Below are 13,243 nucleotides of genomic sequence, written 5' to 3'. Positions count from 1 at the left end.
GTGTTAAATTTAAATCGCAACAAATCAGAAAGAGACAGCTAGCCCTACATTTTCACCATAATAATATTCACACCTACTCCCTCACGTGCTAAAATATTTTTCACATGTTCTTACAAATGTGTGTAAGATAGAAAGAACCTTAAGCTACAAACTCTTTCTCAGTCTCATCCTCTGCAAAAACTCTTTTTCTTTTATCACCTCAATATTCCAACACAATTTGTAAGTCTTCTTCCATTCATAGCATGACTCAACTTGTTTCTTTCATGTTCATCTTTCGTGGTTTAACTTCACTTTCTTATTATAACAGTCATATAATCATCCATCATTCAGCTCCTTACTTAAGATTACCTCACTGTGTTGTCTTACCAAGATCTTCAACACAAAAGTTCAGGTTGGTATACCGTATACACTATTTTTATTTTTCTTTTCTCTTTTCAATTAGTTATATCTTCATTATGTTTTTCTTAGTCTACATTATGATTAATATTAAAATTTATTTATTTTTATCTGTTTCTTTCTCATAAAACTATTACGTCTGTGTGCTCTTTTTATTTATTTGAGATATTATTGTGAAATATAAATATCTCCATAACACTAGAAAAAACATATATATTTTTAAATTTAAAAAAAAAATACTTATAAATTTTATCATAAAAAATAATTTATAAAAATTTCTATCAAATGTTTTTATAAAATATTTTGTGAGAAACATTCTTTACAGAAAATTTTGTAAAAAATATTTACGAACTTTATAATTTTATAAAATATAATTTTTCAGAAAAAATTAAAAAAAAACAATTATATTTACAAAATTTTATAATAAATTTGTAAAAAAAATATGAAAATCTTTTAGTAGTATTAAATTATTAATTAATTTCCCTTTTCGATTTTATTTTCTCTGTTTAGACATCATACAATCGTATATTTATTTTGTTACGACTTTTATTTTTTTTTACTGAGAAAATATCAAATAATTTGGTTATTATTGACTTTTTTTATTATGAAAGTTTACTATTTTAGCAACTATTATTTTTTATTTTTTTTTCTTTTTAATTAATGCAAAAGGTTTACAAAAACATTAAATAATATATAATTAATTAAATATAACTTTATGAATAATTTGCTTTTTTTTATTATTGTGAGAGTTTATGTTTATATATATATATATATATATATATATATATATATATATATATATATATATATATAAACGTTTAAATTAAAAAAAAAATAGTAAAATTCATCAACACAAGTATTCAATACAGGATCGCTGAACTACACGACTCTGTGCTTTTCATTGACGAAAGACCAGTATTGAAATTGCTGAGCTAAAATTAATTCATAAAATTAGTTCTTATCCAAAACAAATATTCTTCATTATATATATATATATATATATATATATATATATATATATATATATATTTTGATTATTTTAGAGATAAATTAAAATAAAAAAAAATTATACTATTTTATACATTATTTAATTAAAAATAGGCTTCTTTATTTTATTTTCACTGCGTCCTGTTACAACTTGTTCCGCCACTTTCCTCTGGTTAAACTGTTAATGCGAACACCAAACTTTAGGTTAAATCTTTTAGTTTTACTTCAAAGACCAAAAGAAAAACAAAATGAAAACAAATGTGAAATACTATACTTTAAAATGTTAAAAGTTATACTAATTTATTTAAAAAGTAAATTTTGTAAACTTATTTGGAAGGTTTGATTATGTTTTTATTTATTTTAAAAGTATAAAAAACAGATATTTTAGTGAATATTGTACTTTAATTCCTCTCGTTATACATGTGGATGCGAACTGTTGGTCTTTTAAAATTAACTGATTAAAATAAATTATTTGTAAGACATACGTTATTAATAAAATAATTATTTTAATTTAATATTTTATAATTTTTTATATAGATCTATAAAATTAAAGATATTTATTTTAAAAGTTTTATTCTATTTAGATTCTATATTTATAATTTATTTAAATATATTTTTTAATAAGATTAATTTTATTTATATTAATATTTTATTAGATAATTTTATTTGAGTTTATATTTTTAATTTTTTATGAATAATTTTATTTAAAATTTATGAATAAAATAAAAAAATATTTATAAATACTTACAAATATAAAATAATCTGTAGATATATTTTTTAACTGTACAATTAAGGATGTCAAAAAAGCTGTACCACGGGTATTCGCAGATAACACTCACAACTGTAACGTCCCATTTAATTATCAAAACGAAATTAAAGGAAACGTCACGCGATAAAGTACAACAGCGTAGTCTTGGGGTCCTTAACGCAACCCCTACAACCTGGCACACCACGATGCCGACATAAAACAGATACCAATCTAACAAAGAGTGTAGAGTAAGAAATCATAAGATGATACAGGGGCCGTAGCCCTAAAGAAATCGTAAATAAAATGCCTCCAGCCTAGATGGCTAAGCTACTGAATCACCGCTTCCTTGCTGACCACGAGAACCTCGCCCATCTGCTCCCATCAACCAAGTTGATGATCATCGCAAGGAAGAACAACCACATACAACACAGTCATGCAACAAAACGGGTAAGCTAGAGCCAACACATACTCATCATACAGTCAAATATATTTTCATCATCTCACATCCATATAACAACCAAACATGTCATGACTCTTCATTCAATACACTACGACTCGACTCGACTCATCCGGATACGTATAACTTGGTCGGATTCAGCGGATGCTTGCACTTGTGGTGGATACCTCTGCTCGACCCTGAGCTGCTCGATCCTGAGCTATGTGTTTCAAGTGTTACGATGAATCAAAATCTCTCCCACCACAAGGTTAGCCCTTAATGAAGTTCAGGCCTCCTGCTACTCTCACCACAGGAGTCAGTCCGCTCTAAGTGAGACTAACTAGCCCCTTAGAGTGTCAGGATACAGTCCTTACCTTGAATCCTTACTTAGTTATACAGATGGGGCACCACCATGGACACCCACTAACAGGGGCCATGGGATTACGTCCCGACCACTGAAGCGTAGCCCCGAAGGTCTCACCTAGAGACCCCAAAGAATTACACGCTGACACGGACCAACACTTATAACCAACAGTAGAAGAACATCAAATATCATGTTTATAATTTCATACCCTTCCCTGGGATTTGTTCCTCATACACCTCGCATTTTGGATCTATGCATCTGATCATCACCACCCCATGAATCTAGGGCCTCATCTCGTATCATTAACGTGTTCCTTTAGTTCCAAACCTCTCACACATTTCACATGCCAATAACATACCCAACCCGACATACACAATTCGCAATTCATGCCAAGCACGCATAATACTCCATTATATACATGTTTCTCATCATACAATTCACACCCAACCCAATGTCAATCATCCAAGAATAACAAACACCCCAAACAACGCACTGCCTCGCTCAATCCCTCGCTCAGGCTGAGGGGTCTCGCTCAGGCGAGACGTGCTCGCTCAGGCGAGCCCCCCCCCCTTTCGCCTGGGCGAGGGTTCGATGGAGCACTCAGGAAACATCACGGGATCTCGCTTAAGCGAGATCCCTCTCGCCTGGGCGAGGTGTTCCCTCGCTCAAGAGTTCAAGCAGGTCGCCTGGGCGACCTTTCGTGCAATAGCCCTGGGCGAGCTCCCTGTTTCATCTCGCCTAGGCGGGATTGACTCGCTTGGGCGAGATTTACAGGTCTCGCCACTGTTCTTCACTGTAACAGCCATGTATATCAAATCAACCAAGCATAACAAGCATTTAATCACGCCAACACGAAGGATTCATCCAGGAAATCAGTAACTCACTCAAGAACAGCCAAGACAACACCTAAAAGACTGAAACCCTAACTTCCCGTACCTGGAAAATGGGTTCGTACAGGGCGTTCGACGCAGGACCAAGGAGCACAGCAGCTCTAGAACGCACAGGAGTTGAAAATAGAAGGCACACGAAACCAAGGCAGATTAGTACCCAACCCTAACTGCGGAAAATACAAAGGGGAAAGTAAAATAGGACTCTGATGGTCTAGAGGGGTTACTTACGTGGGGTAGAAGCTGATCCGGGGCTAGCTCGAGAGACTTAGGGAGGAACCCTAGCAGAGCTCTAGAGCGGAAGGAGAAGGTGACGACTGCGGAGTTTCTGCAATAGTGAGAGTGAGTGTGGAATTAGGGCAGACTTAGGGACTTATACGTTGGGCCGGCCTTAGGCCCACTCACAAAGGCAGCCCATCAACTTTAGGGCAGAATATAAAAATGGGGCCTTACAACAACGGATATGAAATGGATATTAAAAATTGATATCTGCGGATAATAGGTACGAATATTTTTTATATCTGCATGTTATCATACATGTATGGATATCATGATATCTGCACCCATGGATATCTATACCCGTTATACTTTACTTTAAATTAAAAAAAAATATTAAATTATTAAAATGTTAACATAAATTTTGAATTGATTATTTTTTATTAATTGTTTTTAAAATATCTTTATTTATTTGTGAACTGTCATTCAACACAATTTAAATGAATTATTTTCACTTAATTTGAAATTTATAAAAATTATATATTATATTTTTATTTGAATTTATGGTTAAAATTTGTTATTAAATATTTATTTTATAAAACATCAGCGAGATACAATAGAGATATTTATTTAACTAATAAAATACAAAAGAATACCGTATCCTATTCGCCCAGGGTAGATTGTGTCTTACACTTTAACCTGCTATCTACAGCATGTGAAGACCGAATACTACAAAGTCTCCTCAGGGCCTCTCTCGCGAGGTAATATTTTATGATCCTATAATTATTATTGCTTTATTGCTAGGGATTAAAGACATGCGCTTCTATATATTTGTATTTATATTTTTATTGAAATAATATAATTTAATAAAAATATAAAAATTAAATATATTTTTTAAAAAAATTAAATAGTTATTTTTTAATTGAGAGATTATACATTCGTGATTAGATATCATACATTCATATATTTTATCATGTAATAAAATTATTTTAATTTAATAAATTAATCGTATCGAGTAAAGGGTAAGATAGTCTTTCTAAAATATAATATCAAAATATGGTAACATTTTTCCCTTTTGAAAGACACATTATCATGCATGACCTTGATCACATTAGGAGGGAAAGACACATTATATAAGCCAATGGCCTCTTTGAAGACTTATATGACGAAAAATAAAATTGTTAACATCAAGTTGATATAGTGACCAGTGGAGTTGTGTAGCAAGGGAAACTACTAACCTGATTGTTTCAATTTTGGCCACATTAGCATGCATCGCACCATGTCCAATAAAGTCCTATTCTTCCTCTCTATTGCTTCATTGTGCTCAGAAGTATAAGGAGGAGTGGTTTCATGGACTATACCTTCATCCTCACATAGCTTTTTAAATTCATTGGAGGTATACTCCCCTCACCCACCTGTTCTCGGAAGTTTAATTTTCTTATCACACAACCTCTCAACCATAGCCTCGAACCTCTTGAACACACCAAGCACTCCACTCTTCTGCTTGATTAAGTATGTCCATGTTTTCCTAGTCCAGTCATTTATAAAGAGGACAAAGTATTTGCTACCTCCAGGAGTTTCAGCTTGCATTGGGCCACATACGTCTGAATACACAACATCCAGCCTTTGTCTTTTGTGGCACAAATTTTTGAAAATTTCCCCTTGTTTGTTTACACTGAACACAGTCTTTGCCCACAGTTTCAGGGATATTAACTTGAGGCAAACCATTAACCATTGTACCTTGGTTTAATCTGAAAAGATCTTTGAAGTTTAAGTGCCCAAAACGCATGTCCCAGAACCACTCCAACTTGTTTTATGACACAGTAAAACACTGATGGTTTACTGCATTCATCACCACACGAAATGTCCTATTTTAAGAAAGGTTTACTTTAATAATCAATCTCCAATTTTCGTAAAAAATACTGAGGCCAATGTCCTCCATTTTCATCACAAAACCTTTCTGTAAATGTTGGCCCAAGTTAAGCATATTTGTCTTTAACCCAAGAACGTAAAGCACTTCCTCAATCACTACTCCTCTTCCATCACTGTCATGTAAGACAATTCTGCCAGAACCTTTTGCAACCAGACTTCTATCATCAACAAACTTGATATTTCCATGAGCTACCTTCTTCGTTTTAACAAACCACTAATTTCTTCCAGTCATGTGAGTCGAGCAGCCTGAGTTTAGATACCAAGATACAGTTTCTCCTCATCCTCATTTGTTCTTGCCATTAACATCACAGGTCCAGAATCTGATGTCTCATCTTGTACCAAATGAGACTGGTTCTTCGGTTTATTATTGGCTCCAAAATTCTTTTGCAAAGTGGCCAAGGTTTTGGCATTTGTAACACCTAACTTTCTTTTTATCAAACCTTTAGTCTTTTTTCCTGATCAGAAGCATGATTTGGCTTATGATCTTTACGTTTATCAGAATCACTAGAGTCTTTCCCTCCCCGTTTTTGAGATTCTTTGTGATTGAAATTCTTCTTGCAAAACTTCTTGGACCCTTTTCCCTTTCCATTATAATGGGATCGAGTTTGTAGAACATGTTCTTCATCATTTGACCCTAACTCCGGAAATCATCAAACAGTATATCTGCAACATCTTAAAAGTAAAAAATGGCTTACATCCTGATGCACCAATCATCCTTGCCGTAAAATAAACTGGCAATGCTCCTTGAACCATCCCTCTTAAACCAGCCATCGAAACTTCTTGATCAGTCCTTGGAGCTCCGTCTAACTTCTTGTTCTATACGCAAGAGCCGCAACATACTCTAGAAGAACACTTCCTTCTGCTGAATCAAACGTATCAGCTCTTTGATCAACAAAGTTTAACACCTTAGGACAATCTTAGCTCTTGATACCATATAGGATTTAGAAAAAGAGATACAATGGGAGATATATTCTCATTAACCAGTAAAAGTGAACAGAGTAGCTTTATATACAGAAATAGGAATAACAAAAAGTAAAGCAGAAACTTTTAGTTATGACAATTTTTACTTAAACATGTAATACACAACTTTTGGCTTATATACTCTAACATATATAATAATATATTTATGGATTTGAACAAACACGAAGTTACTTCACCGATCTATATATAATATATGTATTTCATATAAGAATTTTCACCTTTCCATACACCGAAAACATTGCCGATAAAAATGAAAAAAAACTAAAAACCTTGTTCTTTGTCAATTTTGACTTAAACTAATGAAACTTTGTTGCGACGAAAAGAAAAGCCTTTGGTCTCATCATCCCTGCATTAAGACTATCAAAGTGCATCTACAATAGATATAACTATAAATTAATAAATTAATATTTACATTGAATACGAAATACAAAAACCAACAATAAATAATGATTAAATGTTTCACCATTTTTTTTATGAATATCCTGTTTTAACCAGCCTCAAGCACATGATTGTAGGAGGTGCTAAGCTACAAAATTTTCCTCACACTAACGCTTTCCTTCTCCGAACTAGAGATTTCAAAAATTCTAAGAAATTAAATATTATATTTGAATTATTTATAATTGAGTTTTTTTATAAAGCACTTCAATTTTTTTAAGGCAAAATTCTATTTTGAAAACATTTAGATAAGTTACCTCTATCTTTCAACATTGATGGACTTAACTCTACCTTCAATCCATATTACTAAAAAAACTTATCTTTCTTGTCAATTTTGTTTTGAAATATTTTTTGTAAGAAATACTTATAAATTTTGTTATAAAAAAAATAATTTCTGCCAATTTTTTTAAAAAATATTTTGTATAAAACACTTTACACAATAAATTTTGTAGGAAATACTTACGAATTTTATAATTTTGTAGGAAATAATTACTCACAAATTTACAAGAAAAATCTCATGTAATATGAGAACTTTTAGTAGTGTCAGAACGACTCATCTTGATCTTCAACTCAACTCATCTCAATTTTTGAAAACATTTTACGTTGCTTTCAAGTGCCACAAAATGAAAGCAGTGTCATCAAATAAATCACAAGGAAATATATCAAAAGATCAATACAACAAGAAATCAATTGAAGCTTAAAAAATGTATGAAATGTAGATAAATATATATATATATATATATATATATATATATATATATATATATATATATATATATATATATATATATATATATATACTTAAAAAATAATTAACCATCCAAAATGAAAACAATTTAAGTTTCAATATAATGATTATCGATACTCCCTCATCCTCATTTTATTAGGAATGTCAAAAAGGATTAACCAGCCTCTTTAGATCTATTCCATTTTTGACCTGGCAAAATCATATCAGGTTAGAACAGGCTAACCTGTCTTTAAAAAACAAGTTGTCCTATTTGTTATTGGATGGGTTGGTAGATTGGTGGACTGACCTACCATTTCTTCATGGGGGCTTCTCCCTACACCTCCAAGAATCTCGTCTGTACCCCAAAAACCAATTTTATTCCCATAATTGCCCATGGTTAAATATAAATTTACTGTGTGTTTTTTACCCCATACCCCTGCACCCCCAAACCCTGACGCTGCACCCCTAATAAAACCCCAAGAACGCATACCCCTGCACCACTGCACCCCCAAAACAAACCCTTAGGAGTGCACTTCCAGAATGGTGAAACGGAACACACTTGCTTTGCTTTTTTTTTCTTCAATTGTTTGTGAAACGGCTTTTGTAAGCCGTGTGGGAAGTGCGAAACGGAATACACATTCCGTTTGAGCATTTTTTTTTTTGAATTGTTTGTGAAACGGCTTTTGTAAGCCGTGTGGGAAGGGAGAAACGGAATACACATTCCGTTTGGCATTTTGTTTTTTTTAAATTTAACTGAAACGGCTTTTGTAAGCCGTGTGGGGAGTGTATGAAACGGAATACACATTCCGTTTCATTTTTTTTTCAATTTTATTGAAACGGCTTATGAATGCCGTGTGGAGTAAACAATGCCTCAAAAACCCATTCCCCACGTGCTTAAGAAGTAAAGGATGGTTCTAAGAAATTGTCCCAACAAAAATGGCAGAAAAAACGTCACCATGGTGATTCTTGGTAAACCGTAAAGTAAAAAATGGAATGAAATTCATATGATTGGAGCAAATGCATACGTATGGAAGTGAGCCAAAATACAAAAGCTAATATTTAGGATAAATTTAAAAAAGTTTAAAAAGATCAACAAATAGCAATATAGTGTGTTCCACTCCATTTTTTTTTAGTTTCATCCATCTGTAATTTTTGCGTTAATTTAAAAATATTCTGAAAATGAGAATTTAAACCTTGGAGCAAAATTTACTCACATTAAGCACTGTTTTTTTTATTAAAAAAATAGTATATATGTAAGTATATACAACGGAATACGCATTCCGTTTTTTGTTTTTTTTTTGTTTTTAATTTTGGTGAAACGGATTCTGTATTTCGTTTCTAAAAAAATTTGCAAATTTTTTTATGAAACGGAATACAGAATCCGTTTCAAAACTGTATGAAACGGATTCTGTATTCCGTTTCATAAAACAATTTGCAAATTTTTTTAGTAACGAAATACAGAATCCGTTTCATACAGTTTTGAAACGGATTCTGTATTCCGTTTCCTATAAATTATGAATTCCAAACAATCTCTTCAAACAAATTCCATTTACAAACTTATGGGTATGGGTATGAAGGCTAACCTGGATTGATTGATGGAAATACCACTGCAAAGAAGGACTGAAGAAGCAATGAATGGATGATGGAGAACAGACGGAGTACAAGGAACATATAGTAACGTTTTGGGGGTGCAGGGACGTTGACGCAGTAAATGAAATTTACTGCGTCCGTACCAACTTTCACCCATTCTCACAGGATATTAAATAAGGGCAGAAACGTAAATTTTGGGGGTACAGGAGATTTCTTGGAGGTGCAGGGAGAAGGCGCCTTTCTTCATCCTTCATCAGTTCACCCATATTCTTTGCCACTCTTTTCTTTTTCATCCCTTCACCGGCTCATCCATGTTCTACGTCTTTGTTTTCTTCTTCCTAATCACCATTCACCTTTGTTTTTTCCATCATTTTCCCACCTCCATACACACAAAAAGCAAAGGCACCAGATATGCAAAATTAGAGCAATAAGAAATCGAAATCTGCAAAAATCAGAACAAACAAAAGTCTCAATCCCTAAAAATTAAGGTAATCAGAAATCCCAAATCAGGGCAAACAAAAATTTCAATCCCTAAAAATAAGGGCAATAAGAAATCCCAAATCAGGGCGAACAAAATCTCAATCCCATAATCAAAAATTCCAATCAGGATCATGGTTACTTTGTTGTTTGGAGACTCCTTTCCTAGTCTCACTCTCTCTCGCGTCACATAGCGCACGCCTCCTTTCGATCTTGCATGGTGGTGATGGCTCGCGTCATGGTGGTCCCTGGCGTGTTTGTGGTTCGCGGCGTGGTGGTGGCTTGCTAGTAGTAGTGATCTCTGTCATCTCTTTGTATTGTGTTGTAAGTGGGTGAGAAATGGTGAAGTAAAAGAAAAAAAAAAGGTTTCTATGTTGTGTCGTGTTAGGTAAGGGTGACAATATGTGCTTGGTCCGTTAGGCCGGGTCTGCAAGCCCACAAAAATAACGCGGGACGGGCCATGACTGTGAATCTGTAAGTTTGTAGTGGCCCAGCTCGTCAAAGACCATATCCTGCGTGGACTGGCCCATAGCCTGCGCGGGCCAACCCGCAAGCTCGTATGAAAAAAACTTGCATTATCAGTTTTTTTTTTCTGGACTCTTGCATTAACGTTCTAAGTTCTTGTATGATTGGAAAAGAAAAGTATTATATATTGTTTAATGTACTAAAATTTGAAGAATACATTTTGTATGTCAAAGTACGGATATGAATATGATGAAAATGTTGAATTACCAATTTATCATCCAACTTCCCAAAGTCTTTGCTTTAATAATTTTGTGAACTTCTTAAAGTTTCCCAATGTTTTGAACATTGAAAGTTTTATCATAAGAATTAAAAAAAAATTAAAAAGCGAGTTGGCAAGACATTTCAACCCGTGTTAAAAATGCGGAGTGCGTCGGACCGAGCCTAAACGGGTCGGGCATGCTCGCATTGCCACCCTTAGTGGTGGGTGAGAATGATTAAGTGAAAGAAAAAAGTAAGTCTCTATGCGTTATGGTGGTTGAGAAGGAAGAAGTAAAAAATAAAATATAAAATGTTAAACGAATAGTAGATCATGGTGGGTTGGCTTATGTTAGTGTGCCACAGATAAAACTGATGAATTAAAAAAGGGTCTTTCTTCTTGCACCTCTCAAATTTCTTTTACACCTCCAAAATTTTTTTAAATTCCAAAAATACCCTTTCACCATTTAAGTAAAGTCATCTCGTGTTCATCGTGTTCATCTCAAGGGTTCCTCGTGTTCATCCGCCATCCTGAGCTCAACTTGAGGGATGTCATTCCAAGCTCAACTCGAGGAATGCCACATGTTTAACCCCTATCCCGAACTCAACTCAAGGGATATGTTCTGAGCTCAACTCAAGGAACACCAGCAAACTCACCCTTGAAGCACCACTAAAACCTTGTAGATCATGCACATCATAGCAAGCATCATACCAATCTGTTGTAACAAAAATCGCCTGGCAGGGGACACATACCTCTAGGCGCTGCCGCTTCCAGACCGCCTGGCGGGGGACACGTACTGTCAGGCGCCAAACGCCTTAGTCTTCACTGCCACTGCAACTATCGCCTGACAGAACTTCCTCTGCCGCCAGGCACCACGTGCCTTAGGATTCACTGAACTGTAGACTCTGCCTGGCGCACCCCTCCTTACCGCCAGACGTCGCCATGACTCAGAACCCTGATTTCTTTGCTATCGCCTGGCGGGTCGATCACCATCGCCAGGAGCCACACCAATACTTATGCAGTACTAGTTTTAGTTCAGGTTCTAGCACACTTCACCCAAGTTGCTCTCACTGGCTCTCATTCTAGAGTACCCCTAACGAAAAGTATTGCCATCTATAATGTTCTAGACCTTATAGCACCTCACATGTACATTCATCCCCTAGTCATATAGACCATCCCAAGCCTGCACACTTGTCATTTATTAACAGTACCATGTGTATTACTTCCAAAACAACACCACAACTATATTTCCCTTTTTTATCATTAAATATACTCTATGTTTATCTAATATCAATTGATCCAACTAATTTAAGTCAACACTCAACTTGGCTAATTATGCTTATGGAAAACCTATGGCACCCACTGTGATATTCTATACTTCTGCCACAATACCATTATAATTAATTCTTCCAACATAGCTAATTCCTTCCAATTCTTTTTAGTTTAACTCATGCATCAGTCACCCTCCCTAATACCACATCCAATCAATTATAAGTTAAGTCAACCTCCTTAGTTCATGTATTAGGTTTTTCCCAATAACTATTCAAAGCACCAACACTTCCATCCTCTTAGTCCCATTTTGGGCTGCATCAGAACCTAAACAAAGTACTCACTATCACATCCACGCAGTGAGGTATCCACTACGTTGGCACCTGGCGGTGACACAAGTGCCCCCAGGCGGCACCTGAAATTCTGAGAAAATCCCAACTTTTTCGTTGTACCTAAGAATGCCAAAAACTCCCAATTACCCTACCTTGATCTTTTACTCAATTACAACCGCAATTTACTACTTTTCAAGGCACCTATTCCTTAACCCAAATCAAATTCACATAATATCATACATTTCAAGTATCCTACTTTTATAACCCTCGAATTCCCAATTTTTAAAAAAAAACCCTAAGCAAGTTCATGTCAAATTCCAAATCAATTTTCTTTGCATTACCATATAAGTTCATGATCATTCGCTCCCATTCAAACTACTAATAATCTAAACAATATTTCCACTGATTAGATTCTGCCCAAAACCCAGAAAACATGAAAATCGAGCCCAAATGGCTCGCGTCGCCTGGCGGGTCCCTTACTACCGTCAGGCCTTTCATCAGAAGACCCAAAATTGGGTTGAGCAACTAGCGTCGCCTGGCGGTCCCGTTCGTGCCGCCAGGCGGTTTCGCTTCACAACCCAAAAATGCAGTTCAAATGGTATGAGTCACGTGACGAAAATTCATCACCCGCCAGGCGGCTTCTGGAAAAATTCCAGAAACACGATTTTCAAGCAATGCAAGAATAAATCATACATAACAAGTTATAACTCATGCAATTATTCATAGAACTACAATTAAACGCGAT

General features: G+C 34.7%; 1 protein-coding gene across 1 annotated transcript in view; it reads left to right on the top strand.

Moving 5' to 3' along the window:
• Positions 1-307: 307 nt before the first annotated feature.
• LOC114183061 overlaps positions 308-13,243 on the top strand; it is a 50,010-nt gene continuing 37,074 nt past the window's right edge. Inside the window, exons 1-2 of the mRNA XM_028069914.1 lie at positions 308-391; positions 4,747-4,795. The gene's annotated coding sequence lies outside the window, so the exon portion shown is untranslated. The remainder of the gene's footprint in view (positions 392-4,746; positions 4,796-13,243) is intronic.

Source organism: Vigna unguiculata, chromosome 5 (genome assembly GCF_004118075.2).
Source record: "Vigna unguiculata cultivar IT97K-499-35 chromosome 5, ASM411807v1, whole genome shotgun sequence".
In the NCBI taxonomy this organism is placed as follows: Eukaryota; Viridiplantae; Streptophyta; class Magnoliopsida; order Fabales; family Fabaceae; genus Vigna; species Vigna unguiculata.
This window is presented reverse-complemented; position numbering and strand designations above follow the sequence as displayed.